The sequence below is a fragment of the Aulonocara sp. 'chitande type north' Nkhata Bay genome, linkage group LG2 (genome assembly GCF_057382095.1).
Source record: "Aulonocara sp. 'chitande type north' Nkhata Bay isolate Kocher_YH1m ecotype deep benthic linkage group LG2, A_spYH_male_GT1.1, whole genome shotgun sequence".
Taxonomy (NCBI): Eukaryota; Metazoa; Chordata; class Actinopteri; order Cichliformes; family Cichlidae; genus Aulonocara; species Aulonocara sp. 'chitande type north' Nkhata Bay.
The window spans coordinates 1,215,996-1,236,792 of NC_141345.1; the positions used below are offsets into that span (position 1 = coordinate 1,215,996).

The 20,797-nt window shown below is 39.4% G+C and overlaps 1 protein-coding gene across 10 annotated transcripts in view; it reads left to right on the forward strand.

Moving 5' to 3' along the window:
- Positions 1 to 20,797, forward strand: part of enox2 (ecto-NOX disulfide-thiol exchanger 2) — a 192,161-nt gene that overhangs the window by 67,161 nt on the left and 104,203 nt on the right. Inside the window, exon 1 of one of the 10 annotated variants that reach the window (XM_086300855.1) lies at positions 15,441 to 15,460. The exons of the other annotated variants lie outside the window; for them this stretch is intronic. The gene's annotated coding sequence lies outside the window, so the exon portion shown is untranslated. Of the gene's footprint in view, positions 1 to 15,440; positions 15,461 to 20,797 lie in introns of those variants that run through there. 10 annotated transcript variants of the gene reach the window in all.

Sequence of the window (20,797 nt, forward strand, 5' to 3'; positions counted from 1 at the left end):
TGGATGGGCCTATCTCGCAGGGTAAGCAAGTTGTTTGGTTTCTTTGCTGCGACGTCCAACAATTAGGATTTCCGTGTCATTTATTCCCGGAATCCCCGCGACACATAAGCTCTGTTTGAAATGGGACATTTTCTCTGGGCTCACAGGATCTAATTAAGCAGCGATGTTGTTTGAACTCTCACATTAACCTGCTTACTCTGCGTTATTCTGCCAGCCCTCTGTTTATAGTCAGGGTAAATTTGCCACAGATGTCCCACAGCTTTGTTGTTGTTGAGTGTTCTAATCTTAATTTTCTTGAGCAATGACTTGTCTCAAAGATTAGTCTCGTGTCATTAATTTGCCGTATTTCCGAATGCAGTGAGCGTAGTGACTAAACAAAGCGGTTTCCTGTTGCCCACTGTATATGCAGGAGTAAAGCAAAGTTGGCACACCTGTGAAGAGCAACCATCAATCTGAAATCCTTTATTTAAACATCTTTTAAATGTTTTGGGGTGGTTTTTTTGTGTGGTTATTTTATGTCACTATGCAGTGATGAAAAAAAACATAAGTCTAATAAAACAAATGATTCAGGGGGGGCAGAGGCTAGTGCTCTTGTCCAGTGAATTAGAGGGTTTCATTTTTCCGTTATACTCTCTTTTATCTTGCACAGACAGACAGGATCGGTTCCCTTCTCCTATTTCCTCCCCTTCCAGAGGCACAAACATGCCTTGAATCAAATTGAGTGGATGGAGGTCGAGTACCTCCCTATGACCACTGGGAGAGAATAGGTCCATCAGGCCTTGTGACAGCCATTTACCTCCACACTGCTTTAGTCCTCTCTGATCAACTGGCAGAGCATCTTTAGATTGCCTTTAATGGCGTGAGGGAGGGGAGGCACTTTGCTCCCTAGATCTGTCAGAGAGACCGGATTTATAGGTTGTACATAGAGTGCTTGAGAAGCAGCTTAAATATTTCAGCTCTCTTTGGCATTGGATGATAGTGCTGCAGAACAAATTAAGACTGAATACAAAGTGGACTGCTGTATAATGCCAGGAGATTTAGCAACTTTGGAAACTCTTAAATTTTAATTGGTTGCTGCATGACAATTTGCAGTTTCTAAGTGGAGCTCTTATAGCAGTGCTGGCTGACGGAGAGAAAAATGTGACACAAGACGGGGAAAAAGAAAAAATATGACTTATACGATTGGGAAATGTTTGATATAGTGAATAAAACGACTTCAGTGACAGCCTGACTAAGCAGGAATTTACTTGGTCTCGTCATAAATTGCTCTGTGTTTAGTAAGTTAAAACGTAGACATCACATAGGATGCTCTCTCTGTGCCTTAGCAATTCAAAGTCAAATCGCATGCCTTATAAGTGAAAAAAGGGAAACTAAGATAAATACCATAATAACTACACAGGACTATTAAGAAACTCTGTTGTTATATTTAAGGTGTGCTGGGCCTGGAAAAGTAAGCCAGCTGACTGGAGACCTGCTAGTTTATTAATCTTTGTGTCACAGAAAGAAGTGTTTGTGGCAATCACGAGCATATCAGTTTAAAATGGAAAAGCAATTGGCTTCAGTTTCATCCACTCTTGCGATAATCTCAGAGAGTCATTTCCTGACTCAGCCGGCCCATTGGACTTCTGTCACCTGACTGCTCCGAGTTGCACTGACAGACAGGTAGGAAGCTCTTCATATTACTGATGAGGAGAGCTGTGCACTCAAAAAGTGTGAGTTCCACTTCAGAAGCTTTGGTAAAGTGTTTGGTGGTGTCTGTTGGGCAAATCTAGCTAGTCTGGGTAGTGCTGCTTGTACTGGCATTATTAATATGGCTAAAACATTTTAACTCATTGGTAAGAATCTATGGATTTTGTAGAACTGGGTGAAAAACCTCACTGGGATCCAGTATTATCTACTTCATGTACTCTGTATCACTGTAGTGTGCATCCAGTCAAAAATCGAATAAATAAAAGTAAAGCTGGCAACTTTATAGTTTAGAATTCTGGCTTTTTATATAGAGAGAGAAATGTTACCATTTTACCTCACAGAATTATCAGTAAGTTTTTAATATTTGTACTGTTCACATTTTGCCAGGGGCTGCTATTAGATTTTGACCAGTGAGATTATGGTAGTGTGTGTTTTGTCATTATGGCCAAAAAAAGTGTGTGCAGAATTTTGATCTTGATATGCTCATGTCAAAGTGAAACAACTGGTTTCATTTTCAGCCAGAATTTCAAGGGTTTTCTCTTAAAGGATGTCCTGATGTTCCCTTAGTACACTACAAGAAATGCAGCTGCACTAGCTGTTTAAATCCTTCTCTCCCTAAACGTAGTCATGTGTTTGGCTTACAGATCTATAAAAGCGCCTACTTTTTCCTCCCCCAAAGATTCCCATTTACCAATACTAGTAGATGGCGTTGTTGCATTTATCTAAAGAGTGAAAAATATGGATGATCTAGAGAGACCTAACTAACCCTAGGTGTTTTTCTAAACAGCTGTTGTTTCCTGGGGTTATACTGCTACTTGTGACAACTGATAACTAAAACTAATTGGTAAGTTTTAGAGTGCAGAAATGCATAGAAGTTTTCCATAAACCTTATTTGTGGATAACAGTGTTTCATCCTTAACTTTCTGTCTTGAAACAACAAGAGCCATTCATTAGAAACACATTACAAAGCTCCCAATAGGAAAATGATGTATATCACCTTTTACAAGGTGGTTGGCTACTTTTGTCAAGTTATTTCCTTTCATTCGGTGCTATCACTCCTGCACCATCTGTTAGTCTGATGTTTAAGGCTGTTGGTGTGGTGGCTTGATTGTTCGCCTCACTGCTGGTCCTAAATCTCTGTAGCAGCCTACTGTAGTGTAATGAATGTTGCTAATTCCTGTGTCTAATGCTCACTTGTATGTGCCCTCCAGGAATCCTACTTAACTTAGTCTAAGTGTTCAGCCTCTGAATTACAACAGAAGTGCTAAAGTGAAGCTAAAAATCTGTTCAGGTTAAAGAAATGTATATTAGCTTGTGGAAGTTTCCTGTGAGGATCAGCAATGTTGGCAGCAGCCGCAGTTCAACCTGCCATCTGGTATTGAGTAGCTAAGAGAGCTTGGCAGCCTGAAGGCAACCAACTCGGGGGCTCCAATGCTATCACCGACAGAGCTCTTCATTACTAATCACTTTCAAGATAAGCAGCCACGCAGAGAACCTTGAAATTGGAGGTAAGGACTTTGCAACAGCAAGTTCAGGAGCTACATGAAAGATGAAGTGAGCCATCAGACTTATTCTACATTTAAAGTTTGTGAGATGGGATTGTGGCTGCAGTGCTGCTGATTTAAACCCAGCTGACAGTCCCTTTGAGCAGAAGACAAGAGAGTAGTGGTTTGAAGAAGCTGGATTATTCTGTTCACCAGGGAGATGCTGTACAACTTTTCGACATTTTCATGACTTCTCTCAAAAAACCTATACTGAACACTTACGTCTTCTGCAGTGGTTCAAAAATTCTGTGTAATTTGCAATCCCATGGGAGTTTTGGTAGACTAAGCCAAAATTTAACAAAGAGATTGGATCCTGTCACTCAAATAATGTTCATGTGCACCCATATTTCACAATGGCTCGCTCTTAAATGTAAACACACTTTCACTTGTGCCGAATCAGTTCAGACCCTTCAAACCAATACTATTTGAACTGACATGGCCTGCATAAAGGGGGAAGAAAGCAGTAGGATTAACAAAGGTCTGGTCAAAAGATTATGCACTGAAAGATAAATTCCAAGAGATTTAAACATGGCAGATATGGAACGGTGATTAATAACAGACAACGTAACTCAAGTTAAATTTATATTGTTCCTAACTTTTATATGTTATATGTGTTGCTTATAAGAACTAATTGGCCAACCTTTGGTTTGTGGACCTCGGCATTAGCTTTGTGAACTAAGGTAGCGGTCCCCAACTTTTTTTGCGCCACGGACCGGTTTATGTCCAACAATATTTTGTTGGATATTTTAAGGTGTTGCGGTTAAATACAACAAAATAAAACCAGTACCGCTACCAAAAAAGATGATTTATTCATAACACACGGGAAAAGACCCAGAGAAACAGAGTTAACAATAAAATCATAACAAAATAACGATAAAGATGAAATGCCCTGAAAACCATAAATTTCACTCTCGAGGACCAGTACCGAACAACTCACGGACAGGTACTGGTCTTTGGTCCGTGGGTTGGGGACAGCTGAACTAAGGTGCACACACCAGTCATAATTGACCGGTTAAGCCTTTACAACATTAGGCAGCAGCATCCTAACAAATACACAAAAAGTTGTTTATATAGATTCACTGACTCACTGGTCAGGGACTGGAAATGGCTGATGCTCTGCCTGGGCTGGTGATCATCTAGTGAGTCTCGGATTTCAAGCTGATTTATTTTACACATTAGCATGGAACTTGTCATTAGCATGACATGTCCATGAGGAAAATCGTTTTGGGTACAAGACAAATAATGATAGCTCTTTTGGGATGTATCATTTCATAGTAATGGAAGATAAGAAAAGACAACTCTGACTGAAATGGTTGTACCTGGTAATGTGGTACTTCTTGGATAATAATCCTTAGTATTTATTTTTAAGGTATTTGTGCTGTATCAAGCAGGGCCAAAAAAAACCCCAAAATACTTAAAAGTAGCAAAATGTATACCATGATGGATCACCAGAGGGATGTAGGACACAAATGTTGTACATCCTGGAAGTTAATTGTGCCCACTGCTGCTTCAGAGATGGTATTACAATAAATCATCTCCCTTACAATTGTACGATAAATCAAGCCACTAAATGTAACTTCTATATCACAGTTCCATTTTATTTGGATTTGTTTTTCTTTGAATGTAAGAATAATGTATTGCATATACTGTGGATTCATTTGGGAGGAGACAAAATGTATTAAAATAAGTTGCATGGTATTTATGTCCCTTTTGCTTCTGTCCTGTGACTCAGTTGTATAGGAGCTGACCCTCTTGGCCAAAATCTGTCCTTCACAGCATCGATATGTTTAACATTTCCCCCATAGCTTAGACCATGGTTCAGCAGTTTGGACCAAAGAACAGGGGTGTCCAGAGATTGCTTGTCTGGAAAGCAGCCATCACTCTACTGTAATAGAGACTGAGAGCTTGGATTTATATGGCTCTTACTTTGGGAAGAAGGATTGGCTTAAGGGGGGAAGGAGCTTGAAAACAAAATGGTACCAGAATGGATCCAAGAATGCATTATTAATAGGGTAGCCGAGGTTCTCTGTATTCTGTCTTTTAGGGGCATTTTGCTTGTTGGTGAAGCTCTACAAGTAATAACTGCGTTTTTATGGAATGATAGAATGGCTATGAAAGACTCGCTAACTTTATATTCTAAGCCATGTTTACATGATGCCTTTACCCTGTGTGGAAATCAAGTTGAAAGACTTGGGGTAACCCTGGAATTTTCCATTTGCAAGAGACATTTCTGTGGTGAATTTTTCTTTGGGGTGTTTCTTTCCATTTTGAATCAACAAACACTTACTCAAAGGTCCCCACTGTGTAGAACCTTTTCATAGCACCAGAGAAGAGAGGGGGGGAAACCCTATCTGAAATGGAACTAGACCAGCTCAAAGGAAGCCCTGTACTTGCATGTTTACTGCACTGAGTCTGGCTAGAGTCAGACCCCCGCTGCTGGATAAATGCAAGGTGTTTTTTTTTCTGTACTCAGCACATCTTACTGGCCAATATTAGTTCTGTAGCTTTTTTCTTTTTTATGAAAGGTCAGCATTTATGGCAGGATGATACAACACCAGTGTAATATCTTTCTTTCTTTTTTCTTTTTTTTATACCCAGGAATGTGGTTTAGTTTCCAGTTGGGTTCTTTAAATTATAGCTCCGTCTATTTTGGAACATTGGAATGACAGTTGAGGTCAGCATTTGGTTGAACCTAAGAACGTCAGCGACATGACTGGTGTGAGTTAAATTCAGGACGCGCACATAGATGGATTAAGTTCACAATTAGACCCTTTACTGGCCTTTTACTTTGGTTTTTAGGGAAATAAATATCCAAAATCTCAACAGTTTATCATTTGATGCAACATGTTGCAGGTTAAATAAGTTAAATAAATGCTCATGACATTGCATATGTAATCCACGTAAGCAGAGTTGGTCAGGATATCGTTAAGGTAAAGAGTCAGCGTTACTCTGGTAGAGTTCTTGTTATTTCTGAAGAGTTAAAGAAACAAACATACAGAAAAATAATCCAGAGTATGGACAAAGGTCCTCTATAAGGAGTCCCAAATTTGATCTCTCACTCCAACATCATTCTCGTTTTCTGTAAAAACACAGTGACATTGCTGCTGTTCATTAGCCCGATTTAAGAAAGCACCTCTAGTGTGGTTAAGGCTCAGATTACACCCGTTACCACACTGGCAAAGTGTCAACAAACATTCTTGTGATAATGTGAAAAAGGGACTCAGCAGTTCAGCTTGAGCCATGTGAATTGCCACTGCACCTGTTCTTTGAGTTTTCATGCTTCTCATGAAAGGCGTTTTAGTGAATGCTGGAAAAATGAGCAAATGGAGTGTAACCGAAGCACATACCAAGCAAAATGGTTTATATTAATACGGTACATCTGCAGCAAGGTATGTTTTGTTTTGGCTATCCAGGTGAGATGGAGAGAGCTGGAGCTGCTTTCAGTGCCAGCTTTAAGTGTAAGCATAGATCTTTGCTGTGTGCCATACCCCATCTCTGTTACCTCTGGAATATAGGGGTTTTTTAATAAGGGAGAAAAATTGCCAATTTAATGCTTGATTTGAGAGCAATATTGGTGTTGATATGAGGTGAGAGTTGTTAGATAAAGGTCCAAGGACTGAAAAGCTTCTGTGTGAAGTCATAAATCCTCAGGATTGCCCATGAAACTGCTGTTTCAGTCAGACATTTAAGACATGAAAGAAGTCGATACCAGTGTCTTCATTGATGCTTGATGGACAATTTTTATTTGATTCAAATGTTGATAAAGACTTTTAAGGAATATCCAAAAGCAGGAATGTTGGCTTTAAGGAAATGTAGCTTGATATGTCTACACATCTTTAAATACTTGTTGATTGTTTTCTGTCAGTCCCAGAAATCGATAGTTGTGTCTCTTTTTGGCTTTGCACAGTTCATATAGCGTTGTTTGCTGATGTAAATTCAAAAATTAATTAACATAATCATTCCTAGATGCTTAGTGGTGTTCGAAGTGGAAGCTGTGACCTTTCGGACATATGCTGACAACAGCTGACTTAACAGCAGGGCACTGAATACAGCCATTACAGACAGAGGTAATTGAATTCACAAATCACCATGGCTCTAGGTTTATGGTGGCATTGGACTTTATGGCTCATATGTCAGAAGCTGGTAGGCAGTTTGTCAGAGGAGGCTTGGTAGGAACAAGAAGGTGGTGAATGGACGACCATCTGAACCTCGCTTCAGGGTGGCTCCTAAAACAGCTCTTCCAAAAGAAATCCTGTTAAATATTATAGCTTTTTATATAGCTTATTGAAATGGACCAAAATATGATTCATGGCTTCTTTGTGTCCCGTTTTCTTTGATTGAAATTGTCCTTCTTACTGCCTTCTTGTAGTATTTTCCTTTTATCCTGCCCCTCGTTGTGCTTTATTTCTTCAAACATCAGCTTCTCCTCCTTTTTCGTTTTGCTTTCCTTGAAGGCAAAGTCAAATGTATCTAATGCAACAGGGTGGCTGATGATAAAGTGTGTGTATATGTTTGAAACTGGGTGTGAGGAATAGCTAAGAAGAATCTTTTCCCTGCCTTCCTCTCAGAAAGCTAAAACATACAGCAGGTTCTCAGTCATGCTTTCTGTGCCTGTCCCAACAGAAGTTGAAGAGGTGGATCGATATGAAGATTAATTATTGTGTCCATCTTGAGGGTTGCACCGATAGCCTGTATTTTTTCTGGCCTCTAGTGAGCACCCAAATGCTTCCCTTTTTGACGAGCGTTGAAGCTTTAGCTTGTTAGTGTGGTCTGTGGACCGAAGCTGCACTGAGAGAAAATTGGACCAGGCTCCAAGGGTAACTCGTTGAGGCTCAGTGCAGCTCAGCTTAGCACCATCACCAGGCAAACCAGGGGTCCCGCAGCATTTTCTGGGCTTATTGTAACCTCCTGGATATTAGGTATTAGGTTACCCGTTCTCTAAGGTATCAAAAGGGGAAGAATATCCTGTAGGCTATGGTGAGAAGATGGCTTTCTCCTGAGCTCACTGCATATTTCAAGAAACAACTCCAGGCTAAGAATATTTATAATCTTATGTGCAAGCCCATAATTACTTGAAGTAGAAATGACTCCTTATGTACACTGCAGTGGATCACTCTGCTTCTAATTATTTAGCAGGAGTTTGTGCAATTTATCACTGCGTCTTTTTTTTTTTTTTTAAAGCATTTTGATGTATTGTATTTTGAAATGTCTAGTATGTCATGTCAATAAATCAACAGCATGTGTTTTGAGTATAAGCCTGAACTGCCTATACAGGAAGAATTTGCCGACAGCAGAATGATAAATTTCCCTGTTGAAGTCCAATGGAGCGTTTTAGTTTGATAAAGAAATGTCGAAGATGTGTCATCAGATGAACTTGAATCAGTCACAAGTAGGTGTCACTGGGAGATGTCGGGAGCGATTATGTCGCTCCAAGCAATCACTGGTTAGACTGAGGAAGATGATAATGGAAAACATTGTCAACGTAACCAACAATCTATCTTTCGATTGAGTCCCCTCAGAAAGATTTTTGCATCCTTATGAGTTGATTGTGATGTGCTACCTTAATGGATTGATTTTTCCAGATTTAAAGAATGCAAAGTCCTAAAAAGCAAAAGCATGAAACAGTAAAAGTCTCTGGCTTTGATTTCATACTGTATCTAGTTTTGTCCAGAGCGCCCACGTAGTACCTTCTTGAATTGTACATGCAGGAGTCATACATTATGCAGAAGAGCTTGTCAAGTCCCTCACTTCAGTCTAATCTTGATTGGACTGTTCAGAATGTAATATAATGACAGTAATTCTGCAGTGTAGAAAAACTTGTCCGGCTCTAGTTAATTAAGGAAAAGTGTTGAAGTCTAATCTCTGAAGGATGATACAGTTAAAAAACGCTTACTTTTGTAAGTACATTAGTACTAAAGTATATTTTGTGTTAGTGACATGTTAACTTTGACATTACAATGTTTTGACTCTCCTTTACTATTCCTACTCAGAATTTCACATTATTTTGTGGTTATTTCACTGTTGCAAACTGTCATGCTTGTCACACTCTGTTGCATAGAAACAGAAAATATTGTTTGCGGGAACTTTGAGACACGGCGCTCATCTTTACTTGCCAGTCGACACACAATTGCACTTTCAAATCACTGCTGGAATGAAGTTGTAAGCACTAAGAATGGTGAGGACAGCTGAATGCGTGACTGCGCACACATACTTGGGCGCTTTGTTGGTGTGTTTGCTCTGTCTGTATCGAAATGTGTACTGTTGGAATCGAGAGCACAGCGTGTCAATCGCCTATTTGCGTTTGCATTCAGAGATTGAAGATTTACAGAATGGAAATAAAATGACTATTAAGTCACTATGTATGAGGATGTAGCAAATAATTCTATTCACTATTTGTTACTGTAACAATATATTGTTAATTAAATGCAAAGAAGTAATAAAAATAAAAAATGCAAAATTTGTCATTTTTGTCCAATGAACTGAAGTTTTATTCCATACTTGAAGAAAAGGTCAGTTCATGTAATGCGTCTGTCAAGAGTAAGAAGACAAATTATGTTCTGGATCTTGACCCAGAGTTTCAGCTGACCTTAACGGATACTACAATAATAAAAAGGTGTATAAAGCGTAAAATATATACCACAAGTTTCACAGGCGTGGATTAAACCTAGTCCCAGACTGAGAAAAGTTCAGTGAAAATTTCTAATGATCAAAGTTTAGAGTCTAGGAATAGGTTTAATTATTTCTTGGGCTCTTAAGTATAAGGGTGAGGAGGGTCTGCTAAGAGCAAGACCACTGTTTAGTATTTTCGTGATGGAACTGAAGTTCGGTAACGACTTGCACATTTTTCTTATAGTTTTAAATAGTCTGTCATTGCCCCCTCTCGCTTGTCACACCGTATTCTCTCCTTTTTTCCTCTGTCATCATTTTAGCCATTAATAACAGTGCAACTACAGTCTCCAGTCTGCATGCTCTGATGAGTGATGGATGGATAGATGGCACAAAGAGAGTCAGAAGAGAACAAAGAAAACACAGGAGTGGAGCCAGGCTCAGCCAAATCATAGCCTCCAGTGCTATCCTCTTGCAAGATCTATGGGGCTTCATTTGTTTGTGCCGTTTTGGTAATTAAACAGGGGAGGCCCACTCAGTGGAGTCTGGCTGCTGGCTTAGTTTCTCTACCCTAATCTTCCCATAAGACCAGATAATTAATGGTGGAATGGCAGGAGTGCCCACAGTCCTTCTGTTAATGGAAGGGATTCATCTTGTTTGCTCAACTTACTCCATGTTTCTTTATTCAGAGCTTGGCCATGGTGTCATCGCTTTGGTGGACGAGGATATCGAGACTTGGTATCTGTCCAGACATCTAATGACAAATGATAGTGTGGCAGCATGGCATAGACGGGGATATTTTCAGCCAAGACTTCTCCTTCATCTTTGGTGTCAGACTTTATCAGTGTTGTTTGTTTTACCCACATATTATATGGATCATGAGTGGAGTGCTTAAAGTTTATTTATAGTTTATTGCACATGTTAAAAGCTATGGTTTGTGACTTCACTGTGGCACTCAGCCTCAAGCCAGTTGGTTCTTCCCAGGGGAGAGAATCAGAGTAACTCACCATATGACAAGATGTTGTCCACATCTTGATGGTAATGCAGTGATTCTGAAATATTTATCTGCAACCGAAGAAGGAAATAATACTTGTACAAAGTCAAAGTATTTATTTATTTACTGTACTATAGTATTAGGGCTAGTATTTAGTTTCAATTTAGGTGCAAATTTTGATAACTTTATCCCAACTGTTCTGTTTTTTTCAGTTAGTTTCTTCTTTCTTTAACTGCAACTTCTACTTACTTTACTCTGATTCTTTTCATTAGCACCACACAAGGAGTGATAAATGGATCAGTATCAGCATTTCTAACTGTCAATAAATTAAAAGTCTAATAAAAAGCAGAGATGGGAGAAGCAAGTATCACTCAGAAGTAATGCATTTCTTGGACTATTTTCAGCTGCGGGTTAATATGCATTTTAAGTAAGTCATATATATGAGATTGGTGTGTTACCAGTGCACTAGTGTTGCTCATTTATGTGTTGTTGTGAAAACAAATAGGTCTGGTTACTGAAGATGGCTATAGCCGATCAGTTAAGAAAGAAATATTTATGGATTTTGATCTTAGTTTTTGTTCACAGTAAAAGCTATTTAAAATATTACTGAGCATTGTCTTCAAAGGCTGCCCTTTAGTAGTTTGATTTCTGAACTCTGTAGAAACGAATGTGTGCATATAAATTCCAAGAATCTGTAGCCAAAGAACAAAACTTTATATACTGGATTTGCTGAAATGTAATCGCAAAACCATCAGCTGGTTAGGCTGTGATTTCGCCATTTATTTGCTTTGTTTATCTGCATTCACAAGTGGCAGCAAAAATGACTACTCAACAGGTATGTGAATTGACAAGCAAGAGGTCTTCTGCTTTCTTTTTTTTCCTGGCAAATCACTGCATTACTTGGCACGTAACATTGATCTGTAGAGCGGTGGTTTTGTGTATGTTGTGAGAGCAAATTTGTTTCCCAACTTGACGTCATATTCATTTCTGTTTGTTTATTCATGGTCGTAATTAGGTGACACATTTTTTCTATGACTCAGATACATGCGTCGCCATGCAGGCGCACAAGATAAACAAACTGAAAATCTGAATTGGAAAACATTTTTTTAAACTTCTTTAATTTTATTTCATTCATTACTTAGATTTAACTTAGTGCTGGTCTCTGTGTCCCTGGATATTTCCACATTTAATCTGTATTCACTTCCTGTTATTGACAAATGTTGGCCTGAGTATGCCCTGTGATGCACAGGAGGTGGACATGTAGCCTGCAGGTAAACAGAGCTGTGAGGAAATAAGAGCTATGCCCATGGTGGAAGTGTTCCTGTGGGCAACTAGCTGCTCAAGTCTCCCCTGAAGCAATATTTTGACAAAGGCTTTTAAAGAGCCGAGCTGTCAGCTTTGGCTTCCTGACCAGGCCCTCATTAGCTAACACCACCACCAAAAGAACAGGCTAACTGCAAATTAATTTTGAATTGGGGATTCATGGGCGAGAACAAGGTGGGGAGCGCTGGTGAAGTGGGCTTCTCTGTATGAGTGACGTGTCACACAAATTCTCATTAATGTGGATCTAGCAGAGAACTTAATCCCCAGGAGCTGCTTAAAGGTAAACAGAACAGTATGGAGATTAGAAGCTGACATTTTTGGGGGGAGATCCTGTGCATTATGGGATTCCTGTGGGATTCCCGCTGGATGGGAGTCAGTTTCACTATTCATTACATGACTCCGACAGGACAGGGGAAAAAAATCATTGGGAACCTAGAGGACAGGAATAAAGAAGCTGTGTGTCTCTTGCGGTTGCTGGTCAGTCACTGTTGAAGATTGATGGCTTCATCATGCATCTGCAAACTCCAGATGCCATCAGTGTATTCTGGAGTGACCTGATAAAACCATATGCGCTACTTTTAAGTTATCTTTAGTAGTTGCCAAATGCAACACGGACTTGGGGATAATTGCCTTTCACAGATGTAAAGCAGGCAACAAAATGCAGCCTGCTGAAAATCACCTTTATTGAGAAGCGCAAGGTGCCGTGAGATGATAACATATCATTGAAATCATTATATTTCTTAAAGTCTCTCAGTGCCAGCATTTATTAATGCTTAGCGTGGACCTCTGAGGAATTCAGACCAATGGTATGGAACTGGTTCTTATGCAGACAGAGTTCAGCTCTAGTCCATCAGAATCCAGAAATAGCTCTGGGACGGTGTTGATATTAGGAGGCTTTGAGGTATTTAGAGGTCTGTCCATGTTGGGGTTTCACTAAGACAGGTTCTATATAATGAAAAGTCTTTGCTAATCTGTCTGTAATTCTTCCACAAATCATTGGTGCATAAGTAGATTATCTTGTCTATCCCCTAAAATCCATTTACTATTCAAGTTTTAAAATCTAGAGCCTTCTTCCCAATAAGTTTAGGCTGCACCTGTTTGAATGCCTGAGGTAATTTAATGTTCCACATTAAAAACAAGCAATGCTAATTTCCCCTCAGTAATCTCTTGTTTGACATCCTTCTCAGCAGCCCTGTTTATAAACTAAACAAACCTATCGAACCCATTTACTTCAAATCCCGTGCATGTAGTGCCGTGTATAAAAATTCTGATTGGGTTAAAGTGTAATAGTCTAAGTGTATGGCTATTATTTTGTATGATGAAAAGTACCTTCCTCATCATGGCAGATAAATATTTATCCCAAGATAGACATTGTTGTTCGTGTGACTTTGAATTAAAAGAAAAGCAGAAAAAGAAACAGTTGTGCCTGCATGGAATTAGAACTACAACCCAGCCCTATTAATATGATTGATTGATAATACATTGATTTTACATCAATGCCATATTGAATGTATTGAGAAGAAAGCTACTTGGGTTCATCTTGGTGTCAAATATGTATAATTCATGAATTACACAGAAAAGCATCAGAGATGGAAAGAAAATAAAACGCAGTACTGGGTGTAGACAGAACCGTGCAACTGCTTCTTCACTTACACGAGTCCTCTATTGATCGAGAAGGAGATTGCAATTGATTGAAAGTCTGAAATCACTGAATCACTCCAGTTAAAATCAGGCTTCTCCTCTTCTATTTCAATGATAATGCATTCTGCACAGCACACGAGTAATGTTCTGTGGCAGCCTGGCAAGTTTATCTTTGATGAAAACAAAGGTATTAATCACAAATTTAAACCACCTGCTAAATACTCTTTCAGTCCGCTTTGTGCCACTAAAGCAGCTCAGGCACCCAGAGGATCCTTCCTGGGTGAGGTCCCAGTGGATCAGGCTTGTTCCGCCGCAACCCGTGGATGCTTAATCAGATTGGGATCTGGGGAATTTGGAGAAGAGGTCAGTGCCTTGGGCTTTTCTGCAGGCTGTTCCAGAGCAGTTTTGAGGTGTGGCAAGGTGCCTTGATCTGCTTTTGCCAGATGTTGGTACATGTCAAAATAACATATGCATGAATGCTAAAATCAAGTCTCCCAGTTGAGGGGGAGGGGTTTTCTGCTTTATTTTATGTAACTTTAACTGTCATTAACATAATCTAAGGCACATGTTCAGTGTATTAGATTTGTTAATGGATGCACTGTATGTTTTAGATGGAAGTGGGAAGCTTTATTCATTATAGTGGTTGACAGGCTCTCTGTTAGGCTTCGTTGCCTCATCTATAGTTGCATAAATGTGATCTATAAACCCCTAATTGCCTTTGCCTGATTTCCTCTATGGCTATCGCTTTTACTGTCTGCAAAGGTCATTTCCTGTCCCATATCTGTATTATTCATTAGGAAGGCTCAGCCACTGCAAAAAAGGAAAAATACTGGGAGGATATTTGCAATATTGTCATTCAGTTTATCCGTCAAACTATCGAAAGCAAGCTGGTCCCTGAGAGATGGTTTGAATGTGCAAACAGCTGGGAATGTACAGCTGACTTCAGAGGTCAGCAGAAGGCTATCCAGGCTCTAAAGGCTGCTGTGAAACATTTTTATGAATCACCTCCTGCACTAGGTCAGAATTAGAAGAGAAATTAGAGATGAGCCATGGAAGTTTGTGTCTGTGTGCAGCAGAGACTCCCACCTACCTTATTTGGTACACTTGTGAAATATAGTGCAATATAGTATAAGAGGACCTGAATAAAACTAATTAATCTGAACTGTCGTCTACTCGCAGTTTAGCTTGAGTTAACATCAGGGGACGAAAGCTCCTGTTGGCCAAAGGCATCTATAAGAAGTAAAAGTCTGAAAAGTTACTGTAATTAACCTGTAGAATGACTGTCAGTGGTGTACTTTGTACTTTCCCATTGTCGTGCACATTTCAGTGGTTTTCTGTAATGTTACCGATCTCTGACCTGTATCCCCATGTGATGTCTGTGTTGTGTGTGTAAGGTCGGGGGGCGGGTCCATTCCACTGCAGGGCGACCTGCATGTGGCAAATAAAGCTGATTGATTGATTGGCTTGCAGCTTGTCACCTGGTCTGCTTTTGGTTGTCCATGAACAAGGTGTCAGTTGATTGTTGGCTTTGGGTCGCCATTGCTCGCCCTGTAGCTGCTGTGCAGGTCTCCGAGGCATGCAAATCTGCTGCTGCCAAGGACTGTGATGCCCCCGGCAGTTTATGGTGGAGGCTGCAAGCCGGCAGGCATAGGCGATTATCCTGGTAAGCCAAGCTTTAGAGCAAAAACACACCCATAGTCTGGGCCTAACTACAATGTATTTGTTTTTCATTTGAAATTTTCAATGAAATCTTATTTATTTGTTTCGCATTAGAAATTAAGAAAGTACATGGTGTTTAAGATGGTGAACAATCATGCTTATAATCCACATTTACAACATCTGTTTTGACAGTTTTAAAAAAAATGATGACAAAGTCCAAACAAAGCAGAGCCTTTGATTCCTCCAGATTTCTCAGTTGCAGCTCATAAAGTGACTGGTGAGTGTGACGGAGCATGGACCTCAGCTGCATTGTTTACACATTTCCCATAAGTACTGTTAGAAAAATCAGAGCGACTGACTCAACATATGAAAAAAAAAAAGTGTGGCAGACAGCTCGCTGTAACTGAATCATGTATACATGTTTTTGGCAATGAACAGTTTATGAAGCAGACTTTTTGAAGCTGATACTCTCAATAGTTTTTTCTCATTTTTTTCTCCATTGGTAAACTTAAATTACATAGAATACAGGATTTACTTGTTGTGAAGTTTTTATATTTGCAAAGTGCATGAAAGGAAGGTGAGCTGATACTCTTGGGGAGAAAATGAACAGATAGCATGGTTTATTTACAGGCAGTTTTTACAACAACTACTTAAGGAATATTTCTTAAAGAAGTTTTGGCTTGTGCGCAAAGATGCCAGCCACTTGTTGGCCAGGGAGATGAGCAATGAGTAGAAACATCTGACAAAGTAAAGCTCCGATCAAGCATCAGTGGGTAGCAACACAGTTTCTTCTGTAGCCTAGAGATCTATAGACTGTTGTGTCACTATTTAAACTTGATTACTATAAGGTTTATGGTAATCAAGTTCATGATAATAATGTAATTTATGGGGTATGTGGAGTCCTAAGGAATAAGCATATCTCAAGTTGTGAATGACAAATCCCTACATTCAAAAACTGCCCAGTAACCTGAGAAATTGTTTAGTAGCTAAAATACCAACATTATGGATTATTGTGGATTTTGCTCAAACTGGCTTGGTAATACAAATAGTTTGCCTGCCATCCACTATCACTCAGCTACAGCTGGCCAAAGTGACACATTTACCCCCCTCTTGTAAAGACAGATGGCAACAAAGTGTCCTCATCAGCTGAGTATTTAGCAGTGCCGTCAACATTAAACCTGTTACTACTGTAAAATTGGCTTTATTCCATCATCTATCTTATTTCCAGCATTTTTATAAAAGGGTGTATACATCCTTTCTGAAAAACACTAGCTAATGGTGTACTCTTGCCATCTCCAACAAAACTTTATGCTTACTATTCTTCCTGCGGTGGCATATTTTGTTAGTGAAGTTTGCACCAGGGGTCACATTAAAAAGATGATTCACTTTGGCCTTTGTCACAGTGTTTCTCTCTTTTTAAATGAGTCAGAGCTTATCTTTAGCATGCATCAGTGGAAACCCAAGGCATTGGAATAAATCAAATAACTCACAGAGTTCCTAAGTGGGTGTTTACTTGACTGAGTGCAACCCATTGTGACCCCGACAGCTCCCAGCCTCCCCAAATTAAAACAAAGATGTTTTGCGCTCTTGTGCCCTACTTCAGCTGTTTTCTTTATTTGTGCCTCAAATATCAGCGTGGCAGCATTTGGAAGAGATTCTCCCTGACTTGTTCCCTGGTCATTTCAGAATGAGGTTTCTCTTGCTCCACTGAATAATTCCTTCTGGCACGCTAAAACCCTCTTTTCCACAAACACCTTCTCTCGCATTTGCCAGTGACAAAACAACAAGAGACTTCAGACAATGAGTGCTGACATTTTCTGCCACAGGGTCCATTAGCACTCTCATGTGTGACTAAATACTGTTTTGGTTATTTTTGCATTCACAGCTCCAAATGTTAGAACGTCTGTACTGAGTAAGGATAAAACAGCACAAAAATTCCAGACTGTGCGGATGACTTAAATGTGCAGTATCATAGCATTTTATTTATTTATGTATTTGCTCTGCTGTGAATCCTGGTGTTGACTTTGAATCTGTAATATTGTTGGCAAACAAAACACACACCTTGTTTTGTTTTTTTTCACTCATTTTGAGACCATTTTTCAGAAGAATTTTTTTTCTACCAGGAAAAAACTGATAATTTGTTCCCATCCAGTCAATGGAAAATGTCAGATAAACAGCTTAACGACTATATGACGGTATATTTGCACCAACAAGGTGATTCCCAAAGAGTTACTAGCCAAAAAAATGGCTTATCTGGCATTGGTGTGTAGTGTGTCCTTAAAAAATAATCAGAAACTGGACAAGTTGAGCATAGAAGTGGCAGACCTTAAAAAAAAGAGACTTCTCTACTGCAGATGAAAGTATCTGAAAATCATATCCTTAAGAAATAGGAAAAAAAACCAGCAAAGACCTGATGCAGGAATGAACAGAGGTGTCTGGCTCTTCAGTTGACAAATCCACAGTTCCCTGAAGCCTCATCAGAAATGGCCTCGGTGGAAAGGTGGCTGTCAAGAAGGATGCAACAAAAAGAACCGGGCAGAAGTATGTCAAATTACACATTTGGACTGAAATTGGTGGTAACAGGTCTTATAGAGCGATGAATCCAAACACTTCTGTTATATTCTTAGCATATCGCTGTTAAAATGTACGGAGAAGTTCAAGGGAGAAGTAGACGGTAAGCATCCACGGCTATCTGTAAAACATAGAGGACCTGCAGTGGTTTGGAGCTGCATTTCACCTACTGGTGTTGGGGATTTTGTCAAGATTGATTGAATTAGGAACACAGAAAAGTACATCAGATTTTGATCCTCCATGCAATACCATCTAAGAAACATTGAATTGGCTTCATTTTTGCAGCATGACGATGATCCCAAACACACTGCCAGTGAAGTAGAAGCATACCTGAATAGAAGAACACACAATGGAACGCCGTCAGTCATGGATTGGCCTCCCCAATCCTTCGGGAATCCTGGAGAACTGTTCCTGGAGGTTACAAGAAAGCTTGCCTCAAAACTTGGTGTTGTTTCTCTAGAGCTTTTTCCCTTTTTTAGCAAAACTAAAGAAATGAGGAATGGCTCAAATCTCTCGATCGATCGATCGATAGATAGATTTTTTTTTTTTCAAAATGGTGACAAAATATTACAGTGAAATTATACAACAAAGTGTTGCTAACGGTTTTCAGCAAATTAGTTTGTACAAAGGGTCACTGAACCACATTTGAAGCCCAAAAAAAGTTTCATGCTGTACTGAAGGGACACAAAGGCAGAAAGCCTGGTATGACAGGGAGATTCAAGACACCACAACCACAAAAATGGGCATAATGGGACTGACATTCACACAGTGTTCCCACGAAGTCATTTGTAAATGGAAAAAAGACACTTTTTTTTTTTTTTTATTTCTACATATCGTCAGATGACTTTGCCTTTTCTTTTTTTCTGACACCTTCAAACCTATTTTTAGTAATGTCGCTACCGTCATAGATCAGAACAGCTATTTTTGTCCGTATTCATATTAAATGGAACAGTTTCCCAGAGCTACAAAAATAAAACTTGAGTTCTTGTAAGCCATAGTTTAAATTCAGATTACGTTAACGTGATATTGTGGTTATGGTTTAACTAGATGCTTTTCAGATCGTTACTACTGGATTATCTTTACATAGGGGGTGTGGCAAGTGAAATCATTTAGCAGTATGTCATGTCATACCATGGATCAGTAGATCTGCAATAAGAAATTCCCAGCTGTTGAGTTTTTGAACTAGGACTCAGACTGCTATGTCTTTTGGTGGCAGTTGTAACAGCTGAAAGTAAAAATTACTATTGCTTCTAATCAGCGGTTATAAAACGGCAGAATGTGTGTCCTACTGGATCGTGATCAGCATTAGTCCCCGCTCTGAGGATGAGAGCAAGCTGGACCAGCATTTAAAGCTCCGACTCCTGGAGAATGACAAGTAGCCATCTGGTAATTCTCCTCTTCAGACCTGTACGGTAGCTACATCCCAAAATAGCATCAAAGGCAAAGAATTGTCTTTTGAAAATGGGCTGTTCTGGAGCTAGACAGGTCTCACTTGAATTGTCACTCAGGGGGTCTGATGCAGTTGGACACCGATTCAGTTGCACTCATTTTGTCATTTCAGAGAGGGAAGAGAGGGGAAGCTGCACGCACAAGACAAACAATACAAACAAGTGTGGAGCACTTTTTACAAGTATTAATTGACACACAAGGGAATAAGACTTCTTATCTACTCTTCTTGAAACCAAGTACCGCCTCTGGGATGTTCTGAAGAGTGCTGATGAGGTGTGGGTGTGCTTTTCAAAAACGTGCTTAACGTGGTTTCCAAAGAAATCTGAAGTTGTGACGCCAGCTGAGTCAAACTAATTTTTTAGGACGGTTGTAAGTTGATTTAGGCTAATGATTCTCATTTTCGTGTACTGCTGGCTGCAGGGCCCGAACTTCCATTGTATTTTGAACGTATTGCCTTTTTTAAACAGTAACTTGTCACTATTCATTTTCTTTATGGATTATTACAGACATCGGCTCTATCTCCTTTGATTAATTACTATTCTCCAAGTGCATTTAATCAAGAAACAAATTATCACCGCTTTGTAAGAAATACTGTCTCTATGGAAGCCATCACGATGGCCTTAGGTTACATCAGTATTCAATGAAACTGAAAACTTTCCTTTGAAAATTATTGCAGTAAATACTCCAGTGACCCTTTTACTTAAGGCAAGCAAGTACAGAAAATTGAGGCAGAAAAGGATTCAAATGAGAGAGTGAGCTTGAATAAGAGATGTAGTACTAGGTTGTCTCTAAGCTTTAGAGAGTTTTGTCTGAGAGATGATCTCTGGTCTTTGGTTCTTCGGGGGCTTTGCGACAAAATATAACATTAACAATGCAGGAATTTAATGACAGAACTACTTAGATTTTCATTTTAAAATAAACTCTGACCTCTTTCTCTGGTATTTCTTCCTAGTCTCCATTTCCTGTGCCTAATTTATTCTCTTTTCTCCTTAGCTTTTAATTATTAATAAGGCTGGATAATGGTCAGTTCCTCCAATATGCAAAAGTGATATAGTTTTACATGGACAAAGGCTACTGAAAGAGAAAAGTTGGACTTGTGCAATCAAAGGCAAAATGCTAGAGAGCAGGACACATCTTGCGGCTTTTAAAAGCTTTTGTCAGCGCTGGCAGCTGCTTATCATAAATCTCCTCTGTCCTCTGTTTCTATCCTTTCCCTTGCAAGTATAATATATACTCGGGTCTGAAACAAATTATAGAGCAGCAAAGATTTCAGAACGGACGGGATAGTCTTTGCAGGAATGAGTCAATCCTTGCTATTAAG